Source organism: Pteropus vampyrus, unplaced genomic scaffold, assembly GCF_000151845.1.
Source record: "Pteropus vampyrus isolate Shadow unplaced genomic scaffold, Pvam_2.0 Scaffold14, whole genome shotgun sequence".
NCBI lineage: Eukaryota > Metazoa > Chordata > Mammalia > Chiroptera > Pteropodidae > Pteropus > Pteropus vampyrus.
In genome coordinates this window covers 11,715,854-11,729,593 of record NW_011888795.1, presented here as the reverse complement: position 1 = coordinate 11,729,593, position 13,740 = coordinate 11,715,854, and the positions used below count along the sequence as shown (strand labels likewise).

Sequence of the window (13,740 nt, the reverse complement as noted above, 5' to 3'; positions counted from 1 at the left end):
CAAAGTCTGCTGAAGTTATTCACACTAAACCAGCTTACCCTGCCTCTCCCAGTCTTTCCCTTGAAAACTACAATTAAGGCTCCTGCCCATGTTTTCTCCTCACTCCGTCTGCCTCCTGACCAACCCTGGTTCCTCCCTGTGTGGCCCTCATGCATAGCATGCTGTGCCTCCTGCTTCTAGGGAATCTGGGAACATAAAAACTTCTTCTTTCTTGACAATCATTTCCATGTCTGTACAGTTTTCCATTCCTGACTAATACAAACTCCAGATACATTTTGAAACCACACTCTGGTGCCAGTGGCATCAAGCTAGTACATCTCTATTAGGCTGAAGACTTTGAACGATCTAAACACACAACTATCAAACTATCATCTACTATTTTCTTTTTATACTTATCAAATATCCTTCTGCTCTAATTTAGTATCTCAGGTGGCATGTCTATACAAATATGATTCTGGATCAGTCTCTGTCGTATTTCTCATTAACGAATTAATAAATTAGATTTCTAGGTTTCTACATTGATCTTGTGTACTTAGTTAATATGAGTTCATTCCTGATCAGCTCTTGATCAGGCTGATATCACTTTTGTGAGCCTATATGGTGAAGGTCATGGTCTAGAGCCTTGCTTCTCAAAGTGTGGTCCTTGGACCAACAGCATCAGCATGACCAGGTAGCCTATTAGAAATATAGAATTGAATCTTAGGCCCCAATCTAGACCTACTGAATTAGAATCTATATTTAACAAGAGCCCAGGTAATTAGTGTGCACATTAAAATTTGAGAAACACTACTCTAAAGCAGAGACAAGCAAACTTTTTTTGGAAAGAATTAAGTAGTAAATATTTTAGATTTTGTGGGATATATGGTCTTTGTTGCAACTACTCAACTCTGTCATTTTAGCTCAAAAGTAGCCATAGACAATATGGAAACAAATAAGCACGGCTATAGTCCAATAAAACTTTATGTATGGATACTGAAATTTGAATTTCATGTAATCTTCATATCACAAAATTTTTTTTCAACCACTTAAGATTGTAAAAACCATTCCTAGCTTGCAAGGCCTTACAAAAATGGATTGCAAGCAAGATTATCCTACTAGACATAGCTTGGCTACCCTTGTTCTAGATCATGGAAAATTCAGTAGGATCAAGTTATTCTATGAATGAGGCCTTCCCTCTTGACCCACCCCAAAATCCCATTTGCCAAATGAGAGACTTTTTAAGTTTGTTGATATGGATTACTTTTTTCGTTTTGGGCAACTCAGTTTTTTAAAACAATTAAACATATAAATTAAGACTTTATAGGACCACAGGAATTCTAGAACATAGATGTAGATGTTAACAGAAAGTGGAACTGTATCGTAATCTGGAATATCACTGTTTTAGTCAAATGGGCAATTTCCTATTTATTTCATGTTGTTGCCTGGGTTCGTTTGACCTTGAGAAGCAATGAGAAAGTGATAGATCAGTGACCCCTTCTACAACCATGCACTCATATGCAATAAGAGCGATCAAAGCTCATGTAACAAAGTGCAGACAGAAGCAGGCACATAGTATCTGTAACCTGGTTTTTAAACCATGTTCGTATGTGCCAAATGGTAGAAACGTTCTGGTTTCTTGATTCACTGTCACCATTGTGCAGGATATCCACTCAGAAGCAGGCCATAATCACCGGTCAATCCCGCCACCTTCTAGTTAAACGGTCAGTCACAGGAATGGTCTGGCCACATCCACTGGGTTCTTTGTTCCCCGACGAGATAGGCAACTGATGAGGCAGTTCTAATTAATGATATGAAGTGAGTTGGTGAATTCAGAATATCATTTTTATTGTTTGAATTATTAGATATTTTTCTCTGGATTAAGAAATAACATATTTCACTCATGACACTTTAGTGTCTTTAAATAACTATAAAGCTCCCACATGTGATGATACTCTTAAGTTTTTAGACATCCGTTTTACAATAACAGTTCTATACTCTGAAGGAAATTTTACTTTTTAATTAAATCTTATTACATAAATTTCTAATTTTATATATTTATCCCCAGTTCTAAAGCTTAGATAAATATCAGAATCAGCTGGGGAATTTTTTTAAAAAAGTCAATACCCCAGAGGATCCCCAAGACCAATAGAATAAGAATATCAGGTGATGAGTCCTGACATCTCTTAAAAAACTTTATGCTCATTTATTTTATTTTTATTTAAAAATAAAATAAAAAGTTCTCTTAAAAAACTTTATGCTTTTTTATTTTATTTTTATTTAAAAATAAAATAAAAAGTTCTCCCAAGTTATTCCAATGTGTAGTGGTTGAGAACCACTTCTTTGGTGATTACCAAACAAGAGTGATATGTTTTACTTTATTATTAAATATTGCTATTTTTTAATTAATTTATTTTGATTCATTTCAAGTATACAGTACCTTTGTTAGACATCTATACAGTTCATAGAGCAGTCCCCCTAATTGCTCCCTCCCTCCCCTGACCCTCCACCTAGCCAACGTATTAATGCTAACTGCATTCCCTATGCCGTGCTCCCCATCCCCGTGACCATCCATCAGCTACTAATTTGTACTTCTTTAACCCTTCCCCCATTTTCCCAGCCCCCCAACCCCCCTCTCTTCTGTCTGTCACCAAATTGTCCACTATATTTGTAAGTCTAAACATTGTTATTTTTTCTGAAAGTTTTGTAAGACACACTTTTTTATAATATAAAAGTGAAGTAGAAACACTATTAAAAGAAAAAAATTAAGGGGATCATCTTATAAACTATATAAATGTCTAACCAATGTACTGTATACTTGAAACTGATAAAATAAAATTTTAAAAAAAGAAAAAAGATTTTTAAATCATTGTGATTCTTCATGAAAACTACTTCCAGAATGTGCTTAGGATTAGTGTAGGAACAACTGAAACTGTAAGCCTCCTTAATTTTGCCTTTTTATCTAAATTGACTTCAGACATTGGTTAAACATGATGCAACAGGCATATATGCCCTAATGTCCTAGAAATATGGCAATTTTATTACTTCTCAACATTGTTTCAAAAACTGTAATTGCACTATCGCGCCTCTCTCTGTACTTTCATCCCTTTCATTCTTGTTAAATGATTAATATCAAAATAGATATATGATAAAATTATAAAAAATAAACTTGCTTTGATGTTATTTGTATTTTTGTTGTTCATTCTTGGTTTTTTATTAACTCAATTCCACCAGAACATGGCATTGTGCTAAATAAACATTACTAAGATTTGTGTCTACCCTCACCCAGAAGTTTTTGAGGACATTTTTATGGAGAATTGGAGAACTAAACAGTCTGCCCTCTTCCAGCTTCTGTCCCACCAGGTCAATTCCTACTTTTTGCCTCTGAGAAACATCTGAATGTATCAGAGTAGCACCTCAGGATACCTCCTTACCCAGAGATGTCACTCATCTTTTCTCAGTTTTCACTTGGAGATAAATGAGCATAAAGTTTTTTAAAAATAATTTTTGGTATTATTTGGAGTGTGTGGAGGAAAAAAAGATAATTACTTATTGTTGTTAAAGCACTTTATCATGTGAAATGGAAACCAAAGTAATTTGACTATCCAAATTTCAAACAGTTGCATTAATAATAATTAAATTGTTAATTATTGAGTACTTTCTATGCTAGGCACTGTGCTAGGGTGCTTTATGTACATTATCCTATTTAATCCTCACAGTAACACTATAATGTAGATTGGAAATGCTCTCTCATTTCAGTCGAGAAACTGAAAAGTCAGGTTAAGTTACCCAAACTCACACAGCTAATTAACAGAACCAAAGTTTGAAAACAGGTCTTTTGAATTCCAAACCCAGGATCCTAAACATTCTATACACAATCCAAAACTAGCACAGTAAAGGCAAATGACTTCCTTTTCGATGACCTTAAAAAAAAAAAAAAAAAAGACAGACTGGGTTCTTTTCATCATTCACACTTTGCTTGCCTATGCACAAAACTTGACTCTTGGTTAGTAATCAGTCAGCTCAAACAGGGTAATCACCTGCTGACCAATCTGTTTGTAACTGGTCAATTCAGTAGAAGCAATCAAGCTGACACAGTTTTTAATAGCTGCCTCAGGAAGATGGTCCCTTCAGTTTGGGTTTGAGACTCAGGATTGGGAGAACTCAGACTGCCAGTGGTTTCAAGAAAAATATCCCAACTCTGAGAAAAAAAGTTGATTAAAAAATTTTTTAAATAAGTGAACATCACACACTCTAAGTTTGTGTCTTTTTTAGCATGAACATTTTCTAATCGTTATTGTACATACATGTAAATGAATATAATGAATATATACAGTGTATGTGTGTATATGTACACATGCACACACAGATTACTAGCAGGTGAGCATAAATTAAACCAAGTGTGAATCCTGTTATTTTTTTAGTCTTTTTTTTCACACCTGGTAGATTTAAACCCCTACAGGTCATCTTGTCATAATACAATTTTAGTTCTGAAATAACAGAAGAGAAACAAACACAATCTATTATAACTCACTGCCAATGTTGCCAGATGACTACCAAAAAAATAGTGTCTCAGATAGAAATATCAATAACTTTAATGCATGCAATTTGTTAACAGGGAAGAAAACAAGCAAACTTGCTCTCCGCTGACTGTCACTAATATTTATTCGTCCAGTGACTGTTAATCAAACCAAGTTTACAGTCCCGTACAGCACCTGTCACAGGTGCTGATCATTAATCAGCTATTACAGCAGTTTATTCTGCTGCTGACAACTCGCAATTTTCCACTGATTCAGCTAGTTTGTCAGGTGGGAATTATGGCATAGCGCATGTGACAAAACACATCACCCTTTTTTTTTTTTTTTGCATTTTCAGGCTTCTCTCTCCTGCTTTCTCCCCCTTTTTAGACAAACAATATCTGGGAACTCAGAAGTAATAAGGCGGAATGCATAATTAATTACCCAGCTTGCTCTAATTAGGGATGAATAAGTTGTGTCCCTCTCATCATCACAAATGTGGTGATGGGTAATACCAGTTTATGCTGTATTAACTGCAAATATGCAATCCTTCTGAGAGCACTTTTGTTGATGAATTTGATGAATGTGACAATAATTAGCAGAGACAGATGAGAGCTAAATTACTACTGACAATGTAATGCTATCCTGCTCGAGGGCCTGGGAACGTGGCAGGATAACATGGCAGGGACCTGGGCCTCGTTTCTAATTAATAGTCTTTTTTTTCTTTTTCTTTTTTTTCTTTTTTCTTTCTTTTTTTTTTTTTTTTTTTTTGCCAGTGGGGGGGAAAAAGGAGTAACGGTAATTGTTTTCGTCAAAGGCTGCAGGGAGTTATCAGGGTAATAAAGTTAATTAGCAGAACAAACATCCTTTCACTGCCTTACCAGTCTGAGGAAAAGAGGGTAATTCAAACTGCAGGAAGATATGACTAGATGGGATGATAAAAGAAATTTTACACAGGAGGCCAACAGAGAAGAATGATTTTCTTCTTTCATTTTTTTGGCTTGATGCATGGAAAGAATTAGACATTCTTTCAGTTCACTAAGTTGCTCATGTAAAGGACTTTATTATGGTTTTTAGTTTGGGAAATAAAGTTAGCTTAGATCAAACTCCACTGTTTACTTCTTTTCTAGGTAGTGATTGGTTTATTCAATTTCATCTTTATTCACGTGTTAATTTTATGTCTCAGGCATAGAAGTTCAAACATCTGCCGGATAGACTATTTAGCTGCATTTTGTCCCACAGAAATCTGTTTTAGTCTCTGAATCTTTTGGGGCATGTAAGAAATTCTTAAGCGATTTCCACCAGGTAGTATTTGGTTATTCTCCTGTGTAAATTAAAATTAAAATGGGACTGTAAAAATACAGGCTATTTTATTCTGTTCTTGTTGTCTCAGAAAACCATCTTTATTAAAATGTGGCAGCATTGTTTTCATTTGCATTGCAACACTTTACATATACAAGTAACCAATCAAAAAGGTGAACAATTTAATGGATCTTAGTTTTACATTAGAATTTTATTCAGTTCATTCACATTGCTTGAGACAAGTAGATACAACATAAAGAAAAAACATCTAGCAAACATTCTAAAGCTTTTGAAAGTTCATTTTCTCCTTTTAAATATCATTATTGATTGGCCTCTTTTAAACATCAAACCCTTGAAACATTTAATACTAAGTAAATAACTCTAGGATGGACGCCTGCTGCCTTCTAAAATATTATCCATAAGAAAGCGTCTATGAATTTTTATTCCTTTTAGGTATACATTTCAAAAAAACATTTTCTCTTATGTTTTTAAAAGTCATTAGATATCCCACAAGTTCTACATATATACCATGTGTATAAATGTACATACATTTGTTTGTCAGAAATAAATAAAACAGCCTCTAGTAATGACTCTGTTTGATTCTAAGTTAAGAACAGAAGGAGTAAGTAAGTGGTAAACCCTACTTCTGTGTTTGACAGCATGGCTCCTACATGAATAGACTTCCACCAGACATGGAGGAATGGCCTTAACTCCTAATATCTACATTTTAAAAGTGCTATGCTTGTCCTCAAAGACAAGAGCAGTATGAGAGTGGAGGACATAACATTGAACTAAGAATCAGAAAAATCTGAGGTTTTTACTGGCTCTGCTACTAACATCTATGTAATCATGAGCACTTCCTGTCATGCCTGTCATCCTCAGTTTGCTCATCTGTATAGTTGGCTACCTTCCCAACTGACTTTATGATATTGCCGTTGACACAAAAGAAGTCATTTTGGTAACTTTGGAAACCATGAGATAATCTATGAATATTTTATGAAATTAATCTATGAGAAACCAAGAGATAATCTATGAATCTGTTAATATGTATAGTAGAGAAAAAATCTTGAGAAAACCCACCCTCTTTTTACCAGTCTTCTCGTGTGTGATTAGTCAGAAACCAGAGCCAAAAGACTTGACAAGAAGTTTTTATAAGGGGACTGAAATCTAGCCTTATTTTGTGATTTAGCTTTACTTTGTAATGCATCAAAGAAATTATAGTAAAAATACCCCAAATTCATTTGGTCAAAGCTATCTACATTTTCAAGATTTTCTTAATCTCTTGTTAGGAGAGCCTATTAAGGTCAAGGCTGGAAGAACACTAATCATTAGTTAATATAGCGATATCTGTTAAGCTTGTCAAGTGAACTTTGGTTTGAAAACACCCAGGTTTCTCAAATGGGCAGGTGTGCATGCGTGCGCGCATGCACGCACGCACGCACGCACACACACACACACACACACACACCAAATTTAGATTGCTACACTTTGCTTTGCATCCTTAAGCTTTTACCAAGTAATCAAACTATCTTTAAAAGAAAAATCTGGAAGTGAATGAAGTATTTGATATTACTTTCAACAAATTGTAACAGTTTTTATCAGCTACTATGTGAGGTAATAAATTAGAATGTTAAGTTCATTTAGAGAAGTGTCACAAAAATCCAAATATAAAATTGTTTTTGTTTTAAAGAAATGGGAGCAGGCAACAGAGCATGTTTGTTCCCTTTGGCACCTACACTAAATTTACAGAATATTCTGGTGTTTTTCCCTCTAGCCACTACCTCCTTCATTGGACCACAAAGTATGTCCTTTTGGAAAAGTAATGGAGTCCAGTCAATTTAATTTCATTGCTCTCCAAAAACTTTTGAAAATTATAAAACTTGCTATGGGATTCTGACACGTGAGAGGCCACTAGAAAAAGAAGTTGATATTCAGAACCTCATCAAGAGGTTCTCATCTTTGGATAGAGACCAACATAATACTTTCAAGTAAGTAATAATTTCCAATATTAGCCTATTGGATGAGTTAAAAACTCATAGTGAAAAAAGTTCTTAGAGATTCACCAGTCAGATACTGTAGGCACTGGCTGGCTGCATGTACTGTTGGTATTATTATGAATATTTAGGATATTTAATTCTTTTTTTTTAACTCTGAATTCCTTGGCCATTGTTTTAGAGAGTATTTTGACAAATTCTCAGTTCTTAGGGGCTCTGAGGCATTTTTGCTTCTTATGTAAGTACAGAAGAGTGTTTTGCTGGTTAAATAAAGGAGTAAATAAAGGACTAAAAATAACCATACATTATTTTTTCAGATTTTTAAAATTTTTATTAAATTTGTTGTGGTGACATTGGTTAATAAATTATATAGGTTTCGAGTATACCATTATGTAATACATCACCTGTATATTGCATCATGTGTTCACCACCCAAAGTTTAATCTCCTTCTGTCACCATATATTTGACCCCTTTTCCCCTTGTCTGCCTCCCCCCACAACTCCTTTTCCCTCGGGTAATCACTATACTGTTCTCTTTGTCTATGAGTTTTTGTTTGTTTTCTTGTTTGTTCATTTGTTGCTTTCGGTTTTATATTTCACATATGAGTGAAATCATATTCTCGACTTTTTCCATCAGATTTATTTCGCTTAGCATGATATTCTCAAGATCCATTCATATTATTGCAAATGGCAGTATTTCATCTTTTCTTATAGCTGAATAGTATTCCACTGTATATATGTACCACATCTTTATTCAGTCATCTAAGGGCACTTTGGTTGTATCCATTCATGTCCTGGCCACTCTGAATAATGCAGCAATGAATATAGGGGTACATGCATCTTTACTAATAAATGTTTTCAAATTTTTCTGGTAGATACCCAGAAAAAGAATTGCTGGGTCATATGGTAACTCTATTCTGTTTTTCCATAGTGGTTGTACCAATTTACATTCCCACCAGCAGTGTATGAAGATTCCTTTATCAGATTTTGAATTACAAAATTATTTAAATATCTGTAATCGAGGTGCTACATTACTATGTAATCAAATTACAGTACTGCTTAATGACATTAGGAAACTGCATGCAAAAAAATATTTGTACACAAGGTGGTGATGTTAGCAACCAACTACAGTAGTTTTATTCTGCTAAAAACCACAATAAATAACAACAGAGTAGTTTCCCTGAGTGATCTCCAAAAGGTATATCAGGTGTGCATATAATGATAGTGTGTAAGGGCACAGAGCACATGGAAAACCTGTTATCACATGTCCTTAAAGTAGCATGGATAGAAGAGAAAAAGGACAAATCACAGAAAAGATTTAGAAACGTCTAAAGAATAAAATTATATTTACATGTTGTAAAGATTTGAGTGTTCAGACTTTAATACCTGTTTCTTTTGACACCTTTTAGATATTTAAGTCCAAAGATTATATCTTAAATGTGAAACTTTCTGTAGCTCCTATAAAATAGTCCCACTTCCCAGAAAGATTTCTTCAGAAAGCCTTTGCCTCATGACCTTCTCCTGCCTTTACAAACAGGTTTTCTTTTCCCAATCCTGACTACAATGTTGATCCGTGGTAAGAAATGTCTTTCCCTCCATTCATGCCTCTTATATAGACATTCAAGTTTTTAGATTTATATTGGCATAATTCAGAACAATTAAAAAGTGAAGCTGATAATAATGTCACAAACTTTATTTCTAATGATACTGGACTCGCTAACCTTATCTTCAATATCAAGATAAAAATTAACTAATACTTGCTCACAAAAACCAGTTCATCCTTTTTGTGTATTGGTACATTAATAATGACTTCTAAGACATAAATAAGTAATTTTATTATTTATCCCCAAAAACTAATTATTTATTATGGCAAAGGTATATTTATTCTCAGATACTTAAAAAAAAAAGTAATGATGGCGTCAGCAGAGACACAGAACTTGTTAGTTACAAGGTAGAAAGCTGTGTGTCATGAATCAAAAAAGTAGGCAGATGTGTTTTCACTTTTAAGATTCTTCTCCCAAGATGAAAAGAGCAGCAATTGTTATTTGAAAACTAGAAAGCAAAATATCTATTCTTGAATTATCTAAGGATGACTCAGAAACCTACACCCAAAGAAAAGTAATAAATAATGACAACAGATGTTTGTAAACCTGTGCTCCCCTGTTCAGTGTTTCTACGTGTTGTTTTGCCTTGATGTGCTGTCAGCAGCCTCTCACCTGGGAGTAGTGATATCTTATCAAAGCCCAAACAGTTCCTCTTCACAACACACAGATAATAGTGCCTTTCAATTTATCATACTGGAAGTCTAAAAGAACCATGGGAACGATTGGTCAGGTGACAGCTTGATGGACAGTTTGACAGCCCTTAAAGCATCATGGGAAATGGTTGTCACCTGATTTTCAGAGTGACCAGGGAGATAACCTTCAGAATGACGAGGAAAACAAAAATCTGAATATTTGTATAACAACCAGTGGCAGCATCAGTGTTCACTTAAGTGATAATAGGTATGAATTTAGATGACTCAAAATGTTATTATCAAACCTGAGGGTTTTCGCCAGAAGTGCCCTTCATCTCTTTAGATGCCTTTTACATTTTTATTTAAATGTCACTGAAAAGTATGTACATAATATAAGGCTTTGATTTTAAAAAGACACAATAAAACATATTAGGTATTTAACCACATGCTAAATATATTAGCTGACCATTAACAGTCTCCATCTTTGAAATCTGCTTTCCTTTTGACAAACTCCTTACACGCCTTATCTTAAATGTAGTTTTCACATTACAGTTCTAATTAGAAAGGCTGTCATAAAGAATCATATGGATCAAATTTTACACTCTGAGCTAATCAGCCTAATGAAGATCAGTGTAAGCCTTGGTGTGAGAAACAAACGAAGAGAAATCAATTTGAAGATCTTTGGCACGAAAATGTTTGAATCTGTATTTACTCATTCATACAGCCACCAAACATGAATTGAGCACTTAACTACACACAAGGGTCTCTGCTGCACATAGGAAGATGAGAAAGATAAAACTCCAACTTACAACTTGATTACAGTTTGTGAAGATGGAGTTTTATATTAATAGAAGATGGAACACAGATCAAGAAATCAATGCAAACCCACTGCCTTCTAGTTGGTAAGGCTTACACGCAGTGTTTCACAAAGTTGTCTCCTGCATACTCTCTCTTGTGTACTGTATATGTAGTAAAAATAGTTTTATGGTCTGATCCAAAGAAATTCTGCCTGAGAATTGGGATTCTGAAGGGGAAAAAAAGCGCTCAGTGTTTATACATTTATTGAGTGCCTCCCAAATTTAAAGAATAATTCTGGAAACAGTAGGGAGATAAAAGAGACTTGAGATACAATTGCCATAATTGAGAAGGACCTTAGACATCACAAACCTTCAATCTGAGACATTTTAAGCTACATTTTTTTTCAGCGCAGACACTCAATAACTTTTTATTTTCAAATAATATCTAACATACAGAAAAGGTATAAGAATAATACAAAGACATCTTTTATACTCATTATTCAAAATTCACCAATTGTTAACATTTTGCCACATTTGTTTTTTATCACTCCTGTTTTCTCTTTCACATCCTCCCTCTCTTCTTCCTCCCTCTCTTATTCAGCTGTCTATATAATATTTTTATATTTTTAAATAATTTTAATTGAATATGTTAGATTTTTGTCTGATTCATCTCTATACTTCACAAAACCTATCAACTGCCTTGTATATACTTAATAAATATATATATGAATGAATGAATGATAAATAATATTCAACCTAAACCTAGTCTTTGATCTTTTAGATTTGTATTTATACACAAATACAAAAGGGCACTATATTATTTGTCTAAAACATAATATTTTACAAAATATGAATCTTCTTCTATTTGTGTCTGATCAATAAATGATTTAATGAAATAAAGAAACAATACAATAAAATGAAGAAATTGCAGCAGAAATGTCAAGCAACTTTCCAGAGGAAGCAAAAGATAAAAGTTTGAGGTGCTGCTGGCTCTTTGTCTTTCTCTGGGACAAATAGATGCTGGACAAAAAGCAGAAATTTAAATAGAAACTGTCTTTTTGAAAAACACTCTGGCACCATTGTCGAAACCAGTACCATTTTGCTGCTTGATACTTTTGGGATAACATTGCTTTCACAAATTTTGATGCTTTGGATTCACATTCCAACATGATTTTCCAAATCCCATTGTGCCAAACCAGACAAGCCAGACAAATTGTGAGAGCACCATCAGTGTTTTCCAGGGAACTGGAAAAAGCCAGTAAATAATCTAAATGACTGTGAACAACCAAATGTTCTCCATGTGATTCTTCATAGGAAGACATATTATTTGGAGTGTGTGTGTGTCTGGTGGGGAGGCGGGGGTGGGGATGAAGCTGAAGTTTGCAAATGCAAAACAAAATGCTTTTGAGTGCCATATGCAAATTCAAATCAAGACTGATAAAAACACATTTTCTAATTTCAAATTGGGAGGGCAAGCTGTGGTAGGGGGTGATTTATAATAACTGATACATGGACAAGGTCCAATGCTACAGAACAACTGAATTTGGAATCATTTCTGAATCAGAGCTGTAGTTAAAATGCTTTTCCTTTCCTTGTTGAAATAAATCCATGCAGCATCAGGTCATAACAGGTTCCAGATGTAGTCCCTCGCTCACCTGATATGAATTAAGTTTCATTGTTAACAACTAATGCAGTCCCTTAAGCTAACTAAATAAGCTAAGTATAAAGCCAGAACCAAAGTCTTATAACATATTTTATAGTAATGCTATAATTTGTGGTCTGGAAACTTAAATGCTAGTGTTGAATTTCCAGTCAGACTTAAAATTTCTTTTCACAGAAAGAAATGTTCAGACTAAAAATTCCACACACAAAAAAATAATAATCTATTGTCAGAAAACCATTTTAAAAATATGACATGCACTTTACCATTATAAATATTAACATATAAAATCAATTTGACTGTTATACAGCATTTTGAAGGTCACGAAAGTCTTAAATAATTGTAGGTTATATGTAGGTTATATGAATCATGGACTTTTTAAACACTGTGCTTACTTGTTATAAAATTAGTGATTTTTTAGCTCAAAACATGTAAGTACCACTGTTTAGACTCCTCTGCTAAGGTACAACAGGGTCTGTGGTTTGAGACCCAAAGAGAATCTTGAATCCTATGACCCAAATTAGAATATTAAAGTTATTTCTGGTCTACGGCCATGCTACCCTGAACAAGCCCGATCCTATCTGATCTCGGAAGCTAAGCAGGGTCGGGCCTGATTAGTACTTGGATGGGAGACCAAGTAGGAAGACTAGGTGCTATAGGCGTAAAAAATAAAAAAAAAAATAAGGGATTGTAAGCTGACAAGGTCCTTGCAATCTGTGAGGTCAACCAAGGGTTGCCTTGCCTAAAAAATAAAAAATATAAAAAAATAAAAGTTATTTCTGTTACCTCTTTCTTCTTTTAAGATACAATATGCTTCCAATGTGGGAAATTCTGGATTCGTTTTTTCTTATTTTTCTGACTACATCTTTGCGGATTTGGTAAACCTTGGTATTCAAAACAACACAGAAAGTTTTCCTTTAGATGCCTTATGTATAGACACATTTTGTTATTTATTTTTAATGAAAAAATATGGCTTGTACACTTAGAAAATAGATTTAAGGTTTTAAAATCTCTTAAGCTTGTATATGTTCTGTACCTTTTGAGTAATCTGGAGACTTGTCAGAGGAATGAGTCAATTACTATGTTGATTTTTTTAAAAAGGCATTTAGAAAAGCTGTCTAACACTCTAGGTGCCAGAAAGAAACCACTGAAGAATACCTAAAGTTACCCTGTTGTTATGGTTTTTACAACTTCTTTAGAGCTAAAAAGGTTTGTTTTTTTGGTTCTTTTTTTTTCCAAAAAAAAAAAATTAAAATGTA

General features: G+C 34.1%; 1 pseudogene; it reads left to right on the top strand.

Moving 5' to 3' along the window:
• The first annotated feature begins 13,024 nt into the window (after nucleotides 1-13,024).
• LOC111734476 lies at nucleotides 13,025-13,143 on the top strand (annotated as a pseudogene).
• The last annotated feature ends 597 nt before the right edge of the window (nucleotides 13,144-13,740 follow it).